We start from the raw sequence: 23,324 nt of genomic DNA on the forward strand, positions 1-23,324 counted from the left end.
TTCAGTGTAGGGAAGATCAATGGCATTAATGATCGCTCCGCCCTATACCGAGGAGGAGATTGCTGCATGTAAAAGCAGCGGTCTCCTCCGCTAGCAAGCAAGCGATTATCGGGAAGGAACACTTCCCTCTCGCCAATCGCCTGTTAAATTGGCCTTTACTGTGGCCTGGGCTCCCGGACTAAATGCGTCCCCCCAGACTCATTTTGATCTTTAGTGACTGCTCTAACATCTATCCAGGAGACCGCTAGAGCTGGTTCCACTCTGTAAAATTGCTAATTAGACCAACTAAATTGCAAAAAGGACTAAACCACATGCAGATCTACTGGCTAAAGGCCACCAAAAATCTTTCAACTGCATCAGAAATCTGCTGCCAGCAAACAAATAATTCTCTATGGGCAAAAGCGAGCAGAGATTGCTTGTCCCTATACAGATGAGATCGCTACATGTTAATGCAGCTCTCACCTCTGCTTAACCAGAAGCCATTCTTGTTCCCGATAAATGCCTCATCAATCAGCTTGTGTAAAACTGTCTTAAAGGGAACCTGTCACCTCTACTATGCGACCTTCACTGACGGAGCCAAAGATTTCAGCAGGCGGTCACTTCTGGCCTGGCAGTCACTACTTTTAGAGAACCGACATTCTGAACCCAGCAGAGCACGCCACAGGGAGAGGAGTCCGATGGGGCCCTCTGTCCCCACCCTGCCTTCTGAAGATAAGTTACAGGTTTCCCCTCTTGCTGTGCATAGGAAAGAAATCTGCTACTCCATTTTGGGGGTGGGGAGTGGGGTCAGCGAGCTTTATCAGACCCATCTTCCCTGGTGCAAATTGCGGGGTTCAACCTGTCAGTATGCTAAAAGTACCACTGCTGGTCCAGAAGTGACCGCCCCACTGAAATCAGCGGACCAACAACTACACTATGCTGCCTGAGGTAACAGGTTCCCTTTAAAGTGGTTTTGCCATCACAGACAATGGGTACATATCGCTAGGATATGCCCCCATTGTCCAATAGGTGCAGGTCCCACCTCTGGGACCCGCACCTACACAGAGAACGGAGCAGGTGAAAGTAGTGGAGGGCGCATGGCACGTACGCAGCCGCCTACATTCATTTCTATAGCACTGGCTTGGCTATTTGTCGGCCCCATAACAATTCACTTGTATGGGAGCAGCCCTTGATGTTGGCCGGACCCTGGGTTTCCCAGCCACAACTCTTCCAGCTCCGTTCTCGATGTAGGTGCGGATCCCAGAGGTGAGACCCGCTCCTATCAGACAATGGGAGCGTATCCTAGCAATATGCCCACATTTTCTGTAATGGGAATACCCCCTCTAAGAATTGCCTTAATTTTCATAGTGCTGATCTAGGAAATGTGATAAGCTTTATACATGCTATACCATATAAATGCATACACATAAGAAAGGGTCTACTGGAAGGAACAGGGAAGGAGGGGGGGGGGTGAGGCTTGGGATCAAGTCGCTAAGAAAAAAAAAAAAAGCGGTCAAATTACTGATGGAGTCACAGGCAACCTGGTCATGACATGGATTCAAGTGGTCTTGGAATTAGACAAGCAGATCATCCGGACGATTATGCGAAAGGAAGCGCCACTTGCCAGGAAATCGCTTGCTCGTCAGCAAAGGAGACCTCCGCATTCACATGTAGTTATCTCCTCCAAAGCATGGGGAGGGGGCAATCGCTAATGCCATCGCTCGTCCCCATACTGAATCATCATGTCTGCCGGCAGCAGACTGTGATTAGACGGCACAATCTCACAACAGCAAACAATTATTTTTAAACCTGCTGAAAGATTCCAATTACCCGATGAACAAGCGTTTGCTAGTTGTCTGGTACCACGGATCAGAGCTCAAGAATCCCCAGGTTTCTTAACTGGAAGAACAGAGAGCAGGTCTGCAAGTCTAGGCCTATTAATAAGGGATACCTATGTCAATAAAATAATTTAAGTCATTTTACGGCTTTGTCCAAGATTATAAAATGTTCTTGGATAACCCGTTTGAAAAGGTGTTGTCCACCTTTTATTAAGTTATGGCCTACCCTATGTCCAACACCCTGCACCCCTACCAAAAAGATTTTCGGCAATAGCTTCAGCATCAGAAGCAGACAGGTCTATCCACTTTGTAATGGCCAATGCAGCGTGCTGCCCCCCACTGACTTCAGCAGAGCTGCAGTGATGATCTCAGACTACTACGTAGTAGATGGAGCCGTCTGCTCTGGGAGCCTACCAAAAACGAGAATGAAGGGGTTGCAGTGCCTATTCATCCCAGTTCACAGTTTTTCCCAGCACACTGGTGCTGCCGGTCATGCAGGGAACTACAGCCGTCCCCAATAAGGCTCATGCACACAAACGTATTTTCTTTCCGTGTCCATTCCGTTTGTTTTTTTTGAGGACCGTATGCAGAACCATTCATTTCAATAGGTCCGCAAAAAAAATTATAATTCAGTTTTCGTATGTCCGTTCAACAAGTGGTTAGAACATGTCCTATTGTCCGCATTACGGATAATGATAGTACTGTTCTATTAGGGGACAGCCGTTCCGCAAAAAACAGAATGCAAATGGACGTCATCTGTATTTTTTGCGGATCCGGTTTTGCGGACCGCAAAATACATATGGTCGTATGAATAAGCTCTTAACTTGATCAGAGTTCAGTTGCAGATCCCCTGCGTAGCGAGGGTCAATAGGAGCTACTGTGGGACCTTTGCCAGGTTTTCGGTAGGATGGATACATGTGCCTCTGAGGGCTGATTCCACCGTGCTCAGTTTGGGACGGACGGCAACTCCTCTGGCCGAACTATCATCATGTTAGTACAGTACAATACACTCACAAACTGGTAGGAACAGACTGCATATTAAAACACTATCGTGCAGTCAGTTCGGGTCAGGGGAGCCGCGGTCAGTCCGGGAAATGCCGCCAATATGTAGACTGTTTCCCGGTCTGACCGCAGCTCCCCTGACCTGACTGCATGATAAAAGTTTTATGATTGTTCCTATCAGATCAAGAGTCTACTGTACTGTTCTCACACGGTTGTGTGAATCAGCGGATAAAGTTTATTTCAGGAAAAAGGCAGTTTACTGTAGTTCAGGAAGGTTGAGAGATACTGCCTAAGAGTTTTTGAAGGTGTAAAGCGAGCAGGGTCAAGGCTCGTACCATGGGTTGTAGATTCAATGGCAACCTACACTTCCCTTACATAAACTGAAGAAGAATATCTGCAAAATCAGCAGTCCCGCCATGATCATCCCAAACAATCAATGGCATATCCTAGCTATTTAAAAAGACTAGATAAAACTCAACATTTTACTATATGCTGATGTAAATAAGAGTAGCGATTAATCACGTTTATATTTTTACATCCACACGAGCAGACGACCAAAGTATATACCGTACATGTTCATTCTGAATACATAGAAACGTGTGAACCGCTTCTCTTCCCCCTCTGATTCCAGGACTCTGAAGGCTCTCCTTTGTTACAAAGTCTATGTTACACGAGAATTAGAAGCAAACAGAAATTTACCATCACGAGTAGCCAGTGCAAAACAAGTGTCATGCAAGTAAATTACGAATAAACTTCACTTACAATGGTTTACTTTTGAAGTCAACCAAATTCAGATCACTTCTGTCAGAACCTGCGAACAAACAGACAGAAACATTAGGTTGTGTACAGCGTAATAAATGACAAATAAATCATCTCCATCAAGTGTTGCTTATGTGACTGCGCACCATCTCCCAAAGAAAAATCCCCCTCCCCCAAATGCATGATCGATTAAATCAAACCATAAAAGATTGATAATTTACCTGTACCTGCATTCTCACTAGCCAGTTCTCATGATCACTCAGAAATGAGGGCATCCTGAAGATAACTGGCCAGTGTAAATGGGGCCCTTTACTCCCAGATGCCTCCTGTTCAGTGCAGGAGGCACAGCCCGTGCGCCGGCAGCTTCTCCCAGACCGCCGGCGGCTCCTCTGACCCAAACTCATTGCATCATAGTGATTTATAAAGCAGTGTGTTCCTATCTGACCTTGGGTCTATTGTACTGTACTCACATGGTTATGTGCACTAGGTGTACGGCCACACGGTCAGGTTTCTGCACACAGTTTTGGAATCCAAAACCAGGTGTGGATCATAAGTGGAAGTATACAAGACAGATATGCCTTCTCTTTTTCGAATCCACTCCTGGTTTTGGATCCCAAAATCTGAACGTGTGGCTGTAACTCAAGTGTCCTATAAAGTCCTTTTATGGTGATCTTCACTTTTTATACAGTGAGAAATAAAATAAAAAAAAAAAAAGATTGCCAATGCAAATCTATCCAACATAGGCCAAATTGAAACCATTTCAACTTGCTCTTAGATATCCATGGACACGTTGAGCACCAGGGAATAGGAAGCCATCTTTCTTTAGGAAGAGTAGATTTGAGATCATAGTTACAACGGCAGTGGGGGTCGGACAACCCCTTTAACTGCAGTATTAAAGAGGTTATCCAATACCATAAACTGCCCCCCCCGTTCCGGGCCCCTCACAGGGAATACACTTACCCTGCTCCCCTCCTGGTCCCCACGCACTGATGAAACATTCCTATCTGCTATTGGCTGCTAAACATTCCTATCTGCTATTGGCTGCTAAACATTCCTATCTGCTATTGGCTGCTAAACCCCCAAGACACTGGATGTTTTCATCGGCGCACAGGGAGAAGCAGAAGCGGCTGAAGTTTATGATATTGGATAACCCTTTTAAAGACAGGAAATTCACATCACTACATTTTACTCATATCCCCCTTTCCCATTGTGAACCCTCAAAGCTCGAGTGGATTTCATTGTCTGGACAGCGGAGCTCACACCCATCGCTCTGCAGTGTTCAGGGTGCACAGTGGGGTCTGGGGTAGAGCAGGAGAATAAAATAAGAGGTCTGGACTCCCTATCTGCAGTAGTAGTACTTCCTTTATTAGGGATAAATCAAAGTGACAAAGCCCCCTGAGTAAAATAAAAGCCCAAGAAAGCGCAGACCGGGTCATCCATTATTTTTCATCACACATGCTGCATGTACTGCGGCCGCACAGTTTAAGAACTCCAGGGATCCTAAAGCTGTTGATATGAAGCAGAAGAGACCAGCCTTATTAGGTATAGGATGAGTGGTGAGGACCAAGTATAGAGAGCAGCAAGGACGGCTCTGGAATGAATATATAGATCTGGATTCTATTCACTTGTGTCTACAGAGTGTGAAATACACCTTGGTGCACATCAGCGGCACTCCAGAGGCCTGATGTACAAGGGGTTAAAGCAAACAGACATATGTGCCGTCTTGGAATAAATATTTCAAGGACATGCATTAGGACATTCTAGAAGGATCAGACGTGTCCAAGAAAGAAGAAGAAGGAGGTGGAAGTGCCAACAAACGCAATTTATCTACCAAAACCAATGTCTTCCATATCATCAATGTTTTAACCCCTGAAGTATGCAACAATTTTTTTTAATGTCCACATTCCAAGAGCTTTTTTTTTCCCGGCAGGATTTAATTTAATTTTTTTTAGTTTGTGTAATTTGTGTTACATATAATTTATTTTAGAACCTTTTCTTTTTTTATCTTTGTATTGCAGTGTATGATGCATGGAGTTCTCCAGGGCTATATGATCGCTATTGAATGTGGCATCTGCGGGGGTTAAACAAATGGTCTCTGTGTAATCGCCAAACCTAGCCATAGCGGCCAGGTGCCACCACATCCTGCCCCATACAAGCCCTTGCTCCAGGGGTGGCGCAGTTCTGTTCATTTACGATAATTGGGGCTGTGTTACAATTTTAATTAAATTGTCGCATCTTCCGGTAGATGTGTGCCGTTTCACAAACATAAACCGTGTAAATGGCTGTGACTTTTTATTTAATATGTGACTTTTTGATGATCATTTGCACCTAATTCTTGAGTTGACCAACTAGTAGTCCAATTGCACACAATCTGCGCTATGACGAATAAAAATACACCTCACCTAATTCATTGCTTGCTGCGTTAAATAGTGACTGACAAATCCACTACGCCTGACTAATCGCACAATAAAAATAAAAAAAACACCTCAGACAAACAAAATAAATGACCCCCATTGACTGTGTGCCTAAGGACTCAGTGGGGGTCATTTGTAAAGTATGCTACATCTGTTTACATAAATGTTGGCAAACACTGCTCCACTTGGGGCGCGGAGTGTTTTTTCTCTCCGGGCGCACGGCTTCCGTAGAGTGGGAGTGGTTTTTCAGGCGAAGTGCACAGCTTCCGTAGATGAGTCTAATGATAAATTAGCCTCATTATATGGCAGTGCAGAGAGCAAAGCGAAGACTGGCATAAAAAAAGCAGGACTTAGAAAATGGCCCCAAGTGACTTTACGTGGTCTCCACTTGTGGACGAGATGCTGTGGTTCCTGAAAGCTTCTACTTTACAATAAAACCACTCACAGTGGATGGTGAAATATCTAGGAAGCAAGAAATGACACAACATGCCTTGATGCAACAGTTCCATCCTATTACAGGACCGTGCTGAAATTCAGTGAGCTCCTAAGGGTATGCGACACTGGCTGGATTTTATCTTCACTCATGCAGAGATCACATTCATTTCTTCAGGATCACTGCTACTCTGGATGTGACGTCGTGTGACCAGTGCAGTCGTACCCAATCCTTTACAAAATGTTTGTACAGGCAGACTGCCTGGCTAAGTGCTGGATTTTATACACCTGTGGCAATGAGACACCTGAACTCAATAATTGAGAGGTGTGCCCCAAAACTTTTGTTCATACAGTGTAAGGGTAATTGAACACTAGCGGCAGGACGGATCCGACAGGCTGTTCACCCTGTCTGATCCGTCCTGCCACTATTTCGCCATGACGTCCCCATTGACTATAATAGGGACAGGGGCGGAGCTCCAGAGCAGCACGGCGAGAGGCCACCGGACTAAAAGCACTGCATGTCCGACTTTTTAGTCCGGCGGCCTCTCACCGCACTGCGCCGGAGCTTCGCCCCCGTTCCCATTATAGTCAACGGGTACGGAGCTACAGTCCGACATAAAAACCCATTTATGCTGCGTTTTCTTCCAGCAAGGGAAAACATACGGCAAACTTGAATTACAGTAATGTAGCTAAATTTTATAATAACAAATGAACCTTCCTGTTTGTAATTGTTTTTCCCCCTCTCTTTCCAACATTCTAGGCTTCATGCACATAGCCGTTTTTCGGGTCCACATCTGAGCCGCAGTTTTTGCAGCTCAGGTGCAGCCCAATTCACTTCAACGGGGCCTAAAAAGACGCGGACAGCACTCAGTGTGCTGTCCGCATCCATTGCTCCGTTCCGAGGCCCCGCAAAAAAAAAAAATATATATATATAGCCTGCAATATTCTTGTCCGTTTTGCGGACAAGAATAGGCATGTCTACAATGGGCCGCCCGTGGTTTGCGGACTGCAAAAAAAAGGGCACGGTCGTGTGCATGTAGCCTTAGGCTAAGTTGACATCAGCGTTCAGCCTTTCCGTTCTCCTGCTCCATTATAGGAGCACGGAAATGACAGATTCGGCACCCGAGCCTAAAGGACCCTATAGACCAGGCATGCTCAACCTGCGGCCCTCCAGCTGTTGTAAAACTACAACTCCCACAATGCCCTGCTGTAAGTTGATAGCTGTAGGCTGTTCAGGCATGCTGGGAGTTGTAGTTTTGCAATAGCTGGAGGGCCACAGGTTAAGCATGCCTGCTATAGACTATAATGGCGTCCATTAGGTTTCCGCTCAGAGGAAGATTTCTGAAGCAGAGACAAAAGTTGAGACTTATCTTCTGAACTCAGCCTTACAGCACAATATAGTCGACTAACTAAAAAGTGGGCTCTGGTAAATTTCAGATCTATAGTAATTAATATTAATTCTTAAAGGTCTTCTGTCACCCCACATTGTGCAATTTTCATTAGCCGACATTAGCTATTTGCAATCATACATGTCCTACCTTTGTCTGTGGCTTATTTCTTGTAAAAATCATACTTTTATCATATGCAAATGTCTTCACTACCAGCAAGTTGGGCGTGTACTTGCTGGTAGCCGCCGCCTCTGCTGCTTCTAGACACGCCCTATCTCCTCTTGATAGACAGGGCCAGCGAGCGCTCTCCTCCTCCCGCTGGCCCCGCCTGCTGCCGAGTTCCTGCGCCGTAACGTTCCTTCGATCGGCGCAGGCGTACTGAGTGAAGGACGCGCATTTGCCAGCTCCTTCCTCAGTGCGCCTGCGCCAATTACATCACACTACACCCAGAAGAGAAGACTGCCGGCAGGTGTCTTTATATAGGTTATTCCGTCTACAGGAGGGGCCCGGGCCTTGTGGGGGTATTTGTGCTATTGGATAACCCCTTTAAGAAACCATAATGATGTAATAATTATTTGTTTTTAGGGTTTTTTTGGTAGCTCCACGAAGCAGACAAGAATAGGACATGTTTATTTTTTGCGGGGCACAGAACAGACAGCCCATGGTGTGCTGTCTGCATATTTTGTGGCCACATTGAAATTAATGGATCCGCAAAAAAAAAAAAAAAAAAAGATGCTGACCGAAACTATTGCCATGCGCTCTGAAAGTGTAAAACCAGAAGCAGAGATCGCAGTAACGCCTGTACAAGCACCATAGACACCTGTTCAGGCCATTTTAGTGCCTAAATAAAGTCTCATGCGTACCAATACGCATTAGACTTTTCCCTGCCATTCATAAGCGCAGGGCGCCCTGTGAACGCACAGGCAGCGCAGCAATGCTGCTAGGCCTGAAATAACCAATAAAGCACCGTACAGCAAGGAGCTTTGTTATTGGTTGGGAGGGCTGCCGAAGCGGTGTCATGCCGTGCAGATGGGGGCAGCTGGCAGGAATAATTGCTGTACTTGAAAGAAGGAGGGGTGAGCTCCCAGGCTGTTGCTGAAGGAAGGGGAGAGTAGGGAGGAGCAATGAACATGGCGGCAGTGGAGTTTAAGTGGATTCCCAGAGTGGTGGATAACTGCAGCCCCGCTCAGACATCCAGTTTGACAGCGCAGCGGGCCATTGCCGGCGTGCAGTGAATGCACAGCAAGCTGTTATGGCCAAGTGATCAGGGAAGATACACTATATTGGACTGTACTTCATCACATGCCTATAATTTACTTGCAGTGCATTCACTCCAGACGCCTTCCAGGGACTCATTAGCCCTATGCTGGAGAGCGGGGAGTGAGACTATTTACATGGGACTGTACGTTGGAGGTGCAGGAGAGAGGGTGGAATGTTATGTACGTGGGACTGTACATTGGAGAAGATGACGGGAGAGAAGAGATGCCATTTACATGGGACTGTATGCTGGAGAAGATGACGGGAGGGGAGAGGTCATTTACGTGGAAGTGTATGCTGAAGTGGACCGAACAGAGGGGAGAGATGTTAAACTAGTAATGGTTCCCTTGCATAAATACCAACCTCTTGGGGCACTTTAACACCACCGCTATTTATTTCTGTTCTTCTGTCTTTTAGATGAACAGAACAACAAAAGTACCGAATCGGGCACATAACTGACCCGAATACAGTTCAATGGACTCCACTGACTGATGGAAGCGGGATTGTGTCATTTTTTTTTTTTTTACCAGACCTAAATACAAGAAATAAATAGAGCGACTGAGTGCACGCCTGACTGGCTGCTCCAGTTTTCCTACTCAACCTCCTACTGGAGTGAGATTATGACGTTTAAAAAAAAAAGTTTCATTGATAAATTTGGAGTAAACTCATTAAATAGAGTCTTTCACCTAATCTGAGCGTTTTAGACCGCTCAGATCAGGTTATACTCTTTAACCCTCATTACGATCATACCTTTCTCTTATGTGTACCTCGCCCAGATAATGAAAATAACACTTTTTAAACTTATGCAAATTACCTTCTGAAGGTGCCCAGGGGCGGCGTTACTGGGCGATGTGCCCAGAAAAACACACCTCCAGCCGGCGGACTTCACGAGCGGCACCAGAGGACGGCGGGCTGGGAACTGGCCCACACCTGCGCACTGCTCTGCCCATTATGGGCAGAGAAACATCCTTTGGGTCCATTCACACGTCCGTTTTTTCTTTCCTGATCTGTTCCGTTTTTTCAGGAACAGATCAGGACCAGATCTGGACCCATTCATTTTCAATGGGTCCTGGAAAAAATCGGACAGCACAACGTGTGCTGTCCGTTTCCGTTGTGCCGTTCCGCATGTCCGTTTAAATATAAAACATGTCCTATTCTTGTCCTGAAAAATCGGATCCTGGTACAATACAAAGTCAATGGATCCGCAAAAAACGGATGACATTCGGATGTCATCCGTTTTTTGCGGATTCCGTTCCTGGAAACACAATTTTTATTATTTTTTTTCTTCAATTTTTTTCAAAGAAATCCAAACAACTTTATTTGATTATTGAAATGTATACATGTTCCCGTTTTTTGCGGATCCGCAAAAACGGATGACATACGGATGACATACGGAAACATTTTCAGGAACAACGGATCCGCAAAAAACGGACCGTTTTTCAGGATGAAAAAAAACAGGACGTGTGAATGGACCCTTTCATATTGCGCATGCGCCGGCCGGCCGGCCGTCTGTAGTTGGCCGGCGCATGCGCAATATGAAAAACTGTTCATCTGCCCATAATGGGCAGAGCAGTGCGCAGGTGCGGGCCAGTTCCAAGCCCGCCGTCCTCTGGTGCCGCTCGTGACGTCCGCCGGCTGGAGGTGTGTTTTTCTGGGCACATCGCCCAGTAACGCCGCCCCTGGGCACCTTCAGAAGGTAATTTGCATAAGTTTAAAAAGTGTTATTTTCATTATCTGGGCGAGGGACACATAATAGAAAGGTATGATCGTAATGAGGGTTAAAGAGTCTATAACCTGATCTGAGCGGTCTAAAACGCTCAGATTAGGTGAAAGACTCCCTTTAACCTATTTCAAAACTGGAGTGAGGGGTGTAAAAATGCAAAACAGTAACAACATTTCTGTGCAAGTGCGCCCAAAAATTCGTAAAAGTACAAAATTACAATTTTGCTACTTTTTCCAAGTCAGAATTGTGGTGTGAAGGCATGACAAACCAAGACCCAAGTCTGTCGTCTTTTCACGTTTCCCCTGTGTTCGGGGTAGAAGAGAACTCCCAACAGGCTTTCTTTAAGTCCTGCCCTGCTTAACAGAAACGGTACAGATCTGTTTTGCAGCCCATAGACTTCTATTATGACAGAATGAACGGAATAACCTAAGGATGTCGTCAATATTATACCTTTAAATAAAATAATTTTCCATTAAAAGAAAAAAAATAATACACACGCATATATATCACCATGTTAGGCTACTTTCACACTCACGTTTTTTGCGGATCCGTCATGAATCTGCAAAAACGCTTCCGTTACAATAATACAACCGCATGCATCCATCATGAACGGATCCGGTTCTATTATGTCTTCTATAGCCATGACTGTCAATGGGAGACGGATCCGTTTTCTATTGTGCCAGATAGAACGGATCCGTACCCATTGACTTACATTGTGTGCCAGGACATATCCGTTTGGCTCCGCTTCATCAGGCGGACAAGAAGAAGCTGCAAGCTGCGTTTTGGTGTTCGCCTTCAAAGCGGAATGGCAATATTATGAGTGTGGGACAATAGCCACGCGGGCAGCCCGATGCGCACATTATCATAGTAACCTATGATACTGTGCGCTCCCGTGCACACGATGTATGCCACTCCAGGACATATGGCCCGCTCACGGAACGTATGTCTCGGAGGGCATACAGTCGTGTGCATGAGCCCTTAGGCTACATTCACAGGAACGTATTTTGTTTCCGTGTCCTATCCACACACAAAAAAAAAAAAAAAACACGGAACGGGTGCGGACCCATTCATTTCTATGGTCTGCAAAAAACGCGGACAGCACAATCTGCGCCATCTACGTCCGTATGTCCGTTCCGTGGCCCCGCCAAAAAAATAGAACATGTCCTATTCTTGTCCGTTTTGCTGACTAGGATAGGAATTGCTACAACAGATCCGCACAAAAACGGATGCCAAAAGGGCGTCATCCATATTTTTTGCCGATCGGTGTTTGTCGGACTGCAAAACACATACGGTCGAGTGAATGAAGCCTTATGTGACCACATCAGCCGTTGCAGGTTCATCAGGTGACCGGTGATCTTTACAAAGGGCAATTATGGGGAACGAGCAGTCATAGGAAAGCTCCTTGCCCAGATTGTTGTCCCATGTAAAGGCTTTTTTATGTAGTTTTTGGAAGCCAAAACCAGGACTGTATTATAAATAAAAAAGTAGACATGTATCTGTCCTTAATACTTTCTCTCCTTTTATGGTCCACACCTGATTTTGGCTTTAACAACTGTATGAAAAAACCTGAATGTGTGGCAGCACCCTACAAGGGTTGTTTGGGCTACAGGTATTTATGACCTATCCTCAGGCCTCTTGTAGTCACCAATACACACTAGAATGGGTTGTGCAGTGCAACAATACTGATGACAGCCTCAAGATAAGTTAGTAATATCAGATCAGAAAGGGTCCAACTCTCAGCAACCCATCGCTTGTGCAAGCGCAATTTCCTCTTTAAAATTACCTTTGCAGAGATAACATGTAGGAAATCTTATAGAGGAAGTAGCACTTGCACAAGCTGATTGGCAGGGGTCCCGGGTGTCAGACCCCCAACTATTTGATATTACTAGTGTTGAGCAAAGCGAGCTTTGGATGCTTCATCCAAAACTTCGGAATAATACTGTATCAGATCCGTCTCCGTACAGTATTAGAATGTATGGGCTCCGATGAGCCGAAGTTAGTTATTCGCGAAGTCACACGCAAAGTCATTGAATAACTTCAGTAACTGATTTTTAAATGGAAAAACACTCTAAAACTTGAAACCGAACTCTGTTTGGTTCTGAGGCACAAGTCGAAACCAAAGCAGAGTTTGGTTTCAAGTTTTTCACTTAAAAAAAAAAATACCCTTAGTTATTCAACAAAGTCACGCGCGACTTTGCGACTAACTTCGGCTCATCGGAGCCCATATAGTCTAATACTGTACAGAGATTTGCTTTACTCAACACTATTGAGGACCTAACCTGTGGATAGGTCATCAATATTGTAGCACTGCACAACCCCTTTAAAGTCAGTGGGTTCAATTTGAATATGTTAAACGGGTTGTCCAAAGATATTGATGACCTTTCCTCAGGATAGGTCATCATCATATCAGCAGGGGTCCGAGTCCTGGCACCCCTGCCGATCAGCTATTTTTAGGTTGCCACCGGACTCACCAGAGCTCTGATGAGCACAGCTGGCTCCTGGCAGCTTTCCAGGCACTAGGGCTGTTTCAGGTATCGAACTTTCGATACCCAGTCGAAACTTTTGTCCCGGTATCAATACGATACAGGGATTTGCCTTTTATCGATACTAGCCCAGTATCAGAGGACATGAGCGCGCTGAGAGCAGCGCGGCCATGTTCCCTCAGCAGCACAAGGAGAAGGAAGCAGTCTCTCCCTCCCCCTGTGCCGCACCTGAGGGGTTAACTGCCGTTGATCGCAGCGCCCTGTCAGATGCCGGGTGTCGGCAATGTGTTTCTGCCGCCGACTGTATTTGTATATTAAACGGTAATTATCATTAGTGGCGCAGGGCACCCCACCCAACAGTATTAAAATCGTCGGTGGCAGTGGCCACAGAGTCCCCCCACCTCCTCTCATTGGTGGCAGTTGTGATCGGAGCCCCAGCAGTGTAATCCTGGGGTTCCGATCGGTTACTATGGCAGCCAGGACGCTACTGAAGCCCTGGCTGCCATAGTCAGCTCCCTGCTGCTGTGTGTACTATGCACAGGGCAGCAGGGAGCTTGTGAGGTCCTATGGTCCTATTCACCTTAATAGAGTTCTATCAGGGTGAATAGGACAAGGGATTAAAAGATCCCAGGTTCTAGCCCCTAAGGGGGGAAATAGTTATTAAAGAAACTGTAAAAAATTCAAATAAAATACACCAATATAGTATAAATTTCACAATTTTACATATAAAATATATAAACAATAAATAAAATCATATTACATATCGCCACATCCAAAAAGTTCAAAATATTTTAAAAAAAATATGGTGTACACCATAAAAGAAAAAATATAATTTTTTTTTTAGTCAACTTGTCCCCCCCCCCCCCAAAAATAGGATAGGACTGTTCGATCATGGGCCGGACGTTCCATAAAATGGCTTTTTTTGCGTGGTATCAAGTATCGCAATACTTTTTTACGGTATCTAAACAGATAAAAAAAAATTGGTATCGAAACAACCCTACCGTGTACAGTGCTGTACGTCATAGAGGCTGTGCTTGATATTGCGGCTCAGCCCCATTGACTTCCACGTGGCTGAGCTGCAACTGGACTATCTGACGGATGTACAGTGACATCACATGGCCTAGGACAGCTCATCAAAGTAAATTACCACATGACCCCTTTAACAGCTTCTAATGGAACCCATGGACTTTCATTAACATTTTAATGGTGATTACAAGAGTCTTTGGCACTGTCCTAAACAAGGACCCCGGCACACTCTTCGCACATCATTGAGGGGGCATTCCTGTGAACAGTATGCGAGATCTCTTATAATGAACACTAGATTAGCACCTGTGACTTGAAATCTATTTTACATTTGTTAAACCACTAATGTGTCCCCTAGGTATAACGCAGGCACCTTCAATAGTGTGCTTTTCAGCACATTATTCACACACTCACTTAGGACTCACACCCGGTGGCAGTATTACAGCTATAAGGCCATACTACACCTCATTTTAGGAGTTACACACATGGATTCACATAAAATTGAGCTTTTAGGTGAGAATATGATACATTACAGAAATTAAGTCAACATCTAGGACCCAAAGGAACCCCAACCCAGATTTACTAATGTGTCTGCACCTAGAAAGTCTAAAAAGTGGCGCCTCAGGTTCCTACAGTTCCAGCAGAGAAGGTCTAGCCGGATACTGCCGTTCACCGCCAGTCCCCATTGCATAAACCTTTTTTTACTGCCCGAAAAACGGCACCTATGCGGGAAAGTGGCCAGGTCTCCACTGGATCCCATTATAGTCAAAAGGGTCCAGTGGTGAACCACAGTATCCAGCTAGGCCAGTTCCAGTGAAGTCCGGCAGGCTGTTCGGTTAAACGGAGGTGTGAACCTACTAGGGATGTCCCGACCATTTATTTATTTATTTTTTAGACCAAGTATCGATACTTTTATTTACGTACTCGGGGATACCAATTATAACAATGAAATAACATTTATTTTGTGACCACTGACCAAACAATTTAATTTAGTTATAGGGGAGATTTATCAAACCTTGTACAAAGAAACAGCAGCGCAGTTGCTGATAGCAATAAAAAAAATGAAAGCTGGAATTTGGTTGCTATGGACAACTGCTTTACTTTTCCTTTGTACAAGGGTTAATTAATAGGCATATAACAGTGTTTTCCAACCAATGTGCCTCCAGCTGTTGCAAAACAACAACTCCCACACTGGTTGGGAATCACCATTATATGCCCATTCCTCCCCCCCCTTTCTTTATAGTCACCGTTTGAACATGAAATGGAGAGAAATTAACAGAATTTCTCCTCCATTTCATGCACCACCATACCCGCCTGGCCTGCTGCAATCCTTCCCATACTGGGAGGAAGTGGCTTTAACCTCCTCCCAGTGCTAGGCAACCGCACAGGACTTGGGAGCTGCCGCACAGAAGTCCCGCTCCCACACCAATCAGCTGGGACCTGCTGCCGTCCCCACGCTGATCAGCTGGGAGCGCTGCTGCCGCGGAAACAGACGCGGGACCCACAGCCAGCATACCCACCGCTGATCATCTGGGACACGGGACCTGCCGCTGCATGGCCATCAGGTATCGGTGACATTTGCACGAATACAAGTACTCCGGTATCGGGACATCCCTAGAACCTGCCCATAGTCAAGAAATAGTTGGTATAGAGCTAGACAAAAGAGTGCACCAGATTTACCATCCAGCCTGAGCCCCTGTGGTAAATCTGGTGCAGGTCTAGACAGCAGGTCTAAGCTTCCACCATCTCCAGGATTAGTAAATCTGCCCGTGCGCGCGGCAGTACAGGGTGCAAGCACAAGACAATGCTATTATCTCCAGTAGTGAGCACTGCACTGACAGGCACACACATCGCTGCTCCTGCCCACAGCACATTGGCACAGGACACCCTGCACTGATGTGTTACGCCATGCTTTAGCAGAGCAAGGACAGGAAGGAGCGCTGCATAGCACATCGCTGCTCCCGTCTGTCCTCGCAAAAATTGGTGGAAATAGGTGAAAATAAGATCTCTAAACCTAGATGCACCGCATTTTGTCTCACTTTACACCAAAATCTACATACAGTTACATTAGTAAATTTCAGTCAGTGTCTGTGAGCAGCACATCGTCCTGTGCTGCCATCTGTATGGGGATGAATGATTCTGTTATAGATCGCTCATCCCCATACAAAAGGTGATGATTGCTGCAATCAGGCAATAAACAGAATAAGGCCTCCCTCACACAGTCAGTATTTGTAAGCCAAAACCAGGACTCTGCCCAAAACACAGAAGAGACACATCTTTCTATTATATATTTTCTCTGTAGGTTCCACTTCTGGATCAACTTGCAGGATGACAGGCCGAACTGGATGGACAAATGTCCGGGCAAATGGAGCGGCCCCCAGGAAAAAAAGTAAGCGCTATTAGATCCCTGCTTTATGCCTTACATAACGTGCTACTTATTTTATGTCTGGACCGATGAAAGGTCCTCTTTAAATGGATCCTAATACTCTCCAGTCTTCCACTGCTCCCCAGTGCCCCCACTGGTTTCTGAATCCTGGCCTCCATTGAAAACATTTCTACAAGTCACTGCCTGCAGCAGTCACACGTCAATGCTGGAAACCAGGATACACAGACGAGATCAGGAACTCCGAAGCGATGGGGACTGGTAAAGCAGGTACTACTCAGTTTATCTTATAACAACCTGTATATTATGCTTTGGGAGGGGGGGGGGGGGAATAAAAAAAAAAAATCAAGGGGCTCAACAATTTTTTTTAAAAGCAAAGATTTTCATCAAAAGACTGTATACAAATCTTAACGGATTCTCTCCATTTGAGAGAAGCCATTTTACAACAGCCAGCCTCTACTGCTCCAGAGGCATAATTCAGGCGGCCATAAACAGCATTCTCCACTTTATCAATGACTGGACGAGACTGGGGGTCATTTCAAAGGACTATTTATTACTACGGGGAACATGTAACTATCACTTTCAAGACTGACATTTCATACGCCAATCTAAGGCTAGTTTCACACTAGCGTTCGGCTGTCCGCTCGTGAGCTCCGTTTGAAGGGGCTCACGAGCGGACCTGAACGCAGCCGTCTGGCCCTGATGCAGTCTGAATGGATGCGGATCCGCTCAGACTGCATCAGTCTGGCGGCGTTCAGCCTCCGCTCCGCTCAGCAGGCGGACACCTGAACGCTGCTTGCAGCGTTCGGGTGTCCGCCTGGCCGTGCGGAGGCGTGCGGATCCGTCCAGACTTACAATGTAAGTCAATGGGGACGGATCCGTTTGAAGATGACACAATATGGCTCAATCTTCAAGCGGATCCGTCCCCCATTGACTTTCAATGTAAAAGTCTGGACGGATCCGCTCAGGCTAATTTCACACTTAGCTTTTTTTTGCTAATATAATGCAGACGGATCCGTTCTGAACGGAGCCTCCGTCTGCATTATTATGATCGGATCCGATAGAACGCTAGTGTGAAAGTAGCCTTTAGGATAACACAACTGGCAGAATTCGTTAAAAATTGGACCTGGTTGTATTATCTCTAAAATGACCAAGGCGGATCCGGCACCAAAATCATTGTAAGTAAATGGGGGACATATCCGTTTTCTTTTGAGTCTGAGAAAATGGATCCGTCCCCATTGACTTACATTATTAGTCATGCTGGATAAGTGTTGCTCCGCATGCCAGGACGCACTCATGGGAACGCAATGAAACTGAACGCATTCTGGTGCACTTCGTTCCGTTCCCTTCAGTTCTATCCCCTTTGACAATGAATGGGGACAAAATTGAAGCGTTTTCCTTCGGTTTTGAGATCCTATGACTGATCTCTATACCGGAAAGAAAAAGCGCAGATGTGAAAGTAGCCTAAGCCGACAAGGAAGTTTCAAGCATACGTTATTCCAGTTTTCTGGTGTAACTATGTCAGACATGCCTCCTGCCACTCATTTTTAGCTGGTTAGCGATTGCCAAAACGCCTTTTTTATGGCCCAGTGTAAGCGCTACATGGGTCTCTCCTGTGCAGCATTAAGAGCTCGGCTCTCACATGACAGACAAGGCTCCGGCTCTAACAGCCGAGATTGGCACTTAGATGCCACTGTCAATAGCATGACCAGTTTGTGTTGTTAAAAACACTACATGCATTTGGTATCGATATAATCGTACTGACCCAGAGAATAAAAGTACGTTATTTAGGGTACTTTCACACTTGCGTTGTGAGGATCCGGCATAGTATAGTGAGGATAGTGTGAAAGTACCCTTATGCCGAAAAATGAATGCCACAAAATTTATAACATAAAAACCCCAGAAAGAGTTAATAAAAGTTAATTAATAAGTTAGGGTACTTTTACACTAGCGTTTTTCTTTTCCGGCATAGAGTTCCGTCCTAGGGGCTCAATACCGGAAAAGAACTGATCAGTTTTATCCTAATGCATTCTGAATGGAGAGCAATGGAGAGAGATGCATCAGGATGTCTTCAGTTCAGTCTTTTTGACTGTTCAGGACGGAGAATACCGCAGAATGCTACGTTCTATCTCCGGCCAAAATTCCGGAACACTTGCCGGAATGCCGGATCTGGCATTAATTTACATTAAAATATATTAGTGCCGGATCTGGCATTAATTTACATTAAAATATATTAGTGCCGGATCCGGCATTAAAAATACCGCAATGCCGGATGCGCAGACCGGAAAAAATAAAATAAATGCTGGATACGTTTTTCCAGATAACACCGGAAAGACAGATCCGACATTTCAATGCATTTGTAAGACGGATCAGGATCCTGATCCGTCTTACAAATGCCATCATACATTTTGACGGATCCGGCAGGCAGTTCCGATGACGGAACTGCCTGTCTGATTCCTCTGCCGCAAGTGTGAAAGTACCCTTATAAGTACTTCAAAATGGCACCATTAAAAACCACCCAAAAACTTGTCCTGCAAAAAATAAGCTCTATACATCTACATCGATAGAAAAATAAATAGGTTACAGCTCTTGGAATGAGACAAAAAATATATAAAAAAATTGCCTGGTCACCAGGGCCCAAAATAGGCTGGTCACTAAGGAGTTAGAAGTCTGGCACATTGGGGGTAGCACCAAGTAGTGCCAGTCCATGATTTCAGCGCTGGCTCACTTCCTTGTCATTATAGCCATAATATTTGCATTCAGAGATGTCCACAAAACATGGATGCCGCACCTATGCCTTCCTCAATTTGCGGAACGGGTAGCCCATTATAGGCCATTCTATATATATATATATATATTTTGCAGGGACGCGGAACGGGTGCGCAAAATTGTGGAACGGATGCGGACCCATTCATACGGCTGTGTGAATGAGCCCTAAATATATAGAAGGATCTTCTATGTTCATGCAGCAGGATGTGTGCCGACGTCACCACGTGGTGAGAGCGATTACGTCAAAGGTCTTTTTGCAGGTCCTGAAAGCAGACAAAAGACGACAATGCCGGCTGCGCAAACAAGTGGATGAGGCGAGTTACGGTAATTGTTTTTATTTATTTTTTAACCCCTCAATCCACATTTTACTAAGCATTCTGTATTACGAATGCTATTATTTTCCCTTATAACCATGTTATAAGGAAAATAATAAAATCTACACAACACCGAACCCAAACCCGAACTTCAGTGAAGTCCGGGTTCGGGTCTGGGTACCACATTCAGTTTTTTTATCACGCGCGTGCAAAGTGCATTGCTCCTGCGCAATCAAAACTGAACACCACAATTAAAACTGACTGAAATTGTGTGCGCAATCGCGTGGGTTTCTATCTGAAAGAGGCCTAAGTGTTTTGCGGTCCGCAAACTCCGCATCTGCAAAACACGGCCAGCCCTATGATAGAAATGCCTATTCTGGTCTGGACAAGAATAGCACAAGCTTTTTTTTTTTTTCCGGGTCCACATAGAGTGCTGTCTGCATCTTTTGTGGCCCCATTGAAATGAATGAGCCGGTACCTTTTCCGCACAATTGCAGAACGGTTGCAGACACAGAAATACGGTTGTCTTAATGGACGCTAAGGGCACTAGAATGATTTATACATGACCCATTAAAAAGAGAGAGATCCTTTCATCACTCCTGACATGTCTGTTTGCATAAATAAGCACCTCTTCTGTAGTGCTGTACCTCTATTATTCCTACAAGAAGTTAATGAATGAATTGCCAACTAGGTGTTACCAGTTCAGGGTATGTCCCTACAAAGTCTGACATTATCCAATCAGTGCTGTCAGTGGCAGACTGTGCATGGACTCACCCCCAACTAGTACAACTCGGTAAGCAATTCCTTCCGTGGCAGATACACTGAGGATTTTCTGCCATGAACGGAGGGAAACTTTGCAGTGTACTGCAGTCCCAGCAAAGTGGATGACACTTTACAAAATCCCATCCACAAGCTGCAGTGGAAACTGACCAGTGTAATCCGCATGTCAAGGGACGCTACCTTTTGAATTCACAGGGCGGAATCTGCTGCAAACTGTGACAAAGCCTCAAGCCATATTATGCTCCGGACTGGCCGCAGAAGCAAAATCAGGGTGGAAAATCTGTCCTATGTCGCCGTGTTTGGTCCTCATGCATTTTGAATGGAAACAGATCCATTCAGGATGCATCAGGAAGTCTTCCGTTCCGCCAGCATGCCACTTTGTGAGCAGACACAAAACCGGAAAAAAAATTGAAGTCAGGCTGAGTTCACACTTCCGTTATTTGGTCGGTTATTGTGAGCCAAAACCAGTAGTGAAGCTACTCAGAGGTCAGGTGTAATGGAAAGATCTGCACCTGTTCTTTGTATTTGACCCGCACCTGGCTTTGGCTCACAGTAAATGATAGAAATAACTGATCAAATAACAGAAGTGTGAACTCAGCCTCAATGTTGACTCCATAAAAAACGGATCTGTCACCTATCGACATTCAATGTATTTAGTGACGGATCCGTCCCCCCCCCCCCCTTTTTACTTAACACAAATGCATCCTGACGGAACAGATGCACCCTGATGTGCAAAATCAAAACAAATCCGTTTAATTCAGGCATTGAGATCCTCTGCCGGATCTCAATACCGGAATTAACAACGCACATGTGAAAATAGCCTAAGGGATCATTCAGACGACCGTAGTGTTTTGCAGATCTGCAAAACAAGGATGCTGGCCCGTGTGCGTTCATAGAAAATGCCTATTTGTGTCCGCAATTTCAGACAAGAACAGGACATGTGCTTTTTTTTTTTTTTGTCGGGCCGCGGAACAGAACTTCGGATGTGGAGAGCACGCAGTTTGCTGTCCGCATCTTTTGTGGCCCCATTGACATGAATGGGTCCGCACCTGTTCTGCAAAACTGTGGAACAGGCGGGGAGCCGTTCACACAGCCATCTGAAAGGGCCCTAATAGTGGAGATCACAGGTGGACGTCTTCCAGTAAACCAGGTCTTGTTTCCATCTGCACAGCTACAAACTCACTGGGGGAGATCTATAAAAACCGGTGTAACGTAGACCTGGTTTAGTTGCCCCTAGCAACCAGACTGCTCCTTTCACTTTTCACAGCTCCTCTGGAAAATGAAAGGTGGAATCTGATTGGTTGCTAGGGGTAACTAAGCCAATTCTCCCCCTCTGTAGCTGAATGCCCTCTATTGTTCTCTGTGAGCAGTCACTTCACTGTAGTGTCCTTTATGGGACGATGGACGAAGTCCAGGAAAAAAAATGTCTGCCCGTGTGATCACTACTGAATTCAGGTATGAGAAGTCCCGGCAGATAAGGCTCAGTGCACACCTGTACTGTGTGATGACAGCGGTCACATCTCCACATCATGAGGCCCATACAATGGCGCAGCCATGTGAGCGCCAGCCACCTCCCCTCCCCCGGCCTGCACAGCTCTCAGCCGGTACAATGTCACACACGTCCGGCCCTCACCCACCCTTTCCTGCTGGCTCGGCCAGTGAAGGCCAGACAGACTAGGCCGCACATTGCACCTCGACCAAGAGCCCAGTCGCCGGGGGGAGGGGGACCCGGAAAAAGCGCTCCCGACCCGGGACACCAGAGCGACAGCTTCACACAGCGCGGCATTCACACGCAGCACTTACTTCTCGTCCCCCCAAATATATGCAGCAATGGCGGCCGCCTGGCTCCCCGTCCGCCTGGTATTTCTACCCTTCTTGCCGAACGTGCGTGCGGATTGGCTGCGCCGGGGTCACGTGACTAAACAAAACCGTCACCAGCTAAACCTAAAATGAACCCTTTGTCCACGGATAATTGCGGGCGGCCGCTTTGTGGCGAGAGGCCCCGGATGGAAGTCGGGGCGGAGGGGGGTGTTCTCCGTTAGAACCCCGCACAGGGCCAGGAAGCTATCACCTCGACTCTCCGCACACCCCCTCGTCCTCCCGCTGCACTGCTCCTGCAGACGCCATGTTGCCCCGTCCAGCCAAAAAAAAATGCGTCGCGTAGGAATCCTCTCAACGGCCAGCGAAGGGTGTGCGCGAGCCGACAGACGGCGGGAGGCCATTAGCCGGCCGGTACGGTTAACCCTTCGTTTACCGGTGATAGGAGCAAACGCAGCGCGCAAGGAGTTAAGCGGGCGCGTGAGGCCCAGTAGAGGGCGGGCACTCACCTGCTCGGCGCCGGCTCCACACGGCACAGGCCCGGACACCCGCTTCACTTTTTTTTTTTTTTTTTTTCTTTTCTTCAGTTTAAACCAGAGGGCTAGACGTGGAGACAGACGTCCCCCCACGTGACCGGCTCCGGCCCCTCCCACTGTGATTGCCGGGGGCGCGCCAGCTGGGGAGTGGGCGGGGGCGCGCGTCTAGCAGGCGGGAGCGCGGGGAGTCCGGTGTGGCCGGAGGAAGGTGCTCGTGACTGTAGAGAACCTGGGAATGGTTTATTTCTCCTAGGGACAAGCCAAATGCAGTGAAAAGGAATACAAATGTTATAAAGCAGGGAAGATATTAAAACAATAGAAAACAGGCTTTTTCACAGCAAAGTGTTTTGCATCAGTGATTGGGAGCAAAAACCAGGAGTCAGGGGCAGATCGGGAACTTAACGTGGCCCTGGAAAAAACTAAAAG

The 23,324-nt window shown here is 46.2% G+C and overlaps 1 protein-coding gene across 6 annotated transcripts in view; it reads right to left on the bottom strand.

Moving 5' to 3' along the window:
• The window catches only part of LOC122943540 (zinc finger protein 644-like), a 59,440-nt gene extending 36,436 nt beyond the window's left edge, over positions 1–23,004 (bottom strand). For 2 of the 6 annotated variants that reach the window (XM_044301352.1, XM_044301350.1), the window contains exons 1-2: positions 22,872–23,004; positions 3,582–3,630 (exon numbers count right to left, since the gene is read on the bottom strand). The gene's annotated coding sequence lies outside the window, so the exon portion shown is untranslated. Of the gene's footprint in view, positions 1–3,391; positions 3,481–3,581; positions 3,631–22,347; positions 22,683–22,871 lie in introns of those variants that run through there. The other 4 variants (XM_044301354.1, XM_044301355.1, XM_044301351.1 and 1 more) reach the window with 4 other exon arrangements.
• Between the last annotated feature and the right edge of the window lie 320 nt (positions 23,005–23,324).

Source organism: Bufo gargarizans, chromosome 7 (genome assembly GCF_014858855.1).
Source record: "Bufo gargarizans isolate SCDJY-AF-19 chromosome 7, ASM1485885v1, whole genome shotgun sequence".
NCBI lineage: Eukaryota > Metazoa > Chordata > Amphibia > Anura > Bufonidae > Bufo > Bufo gargarizans.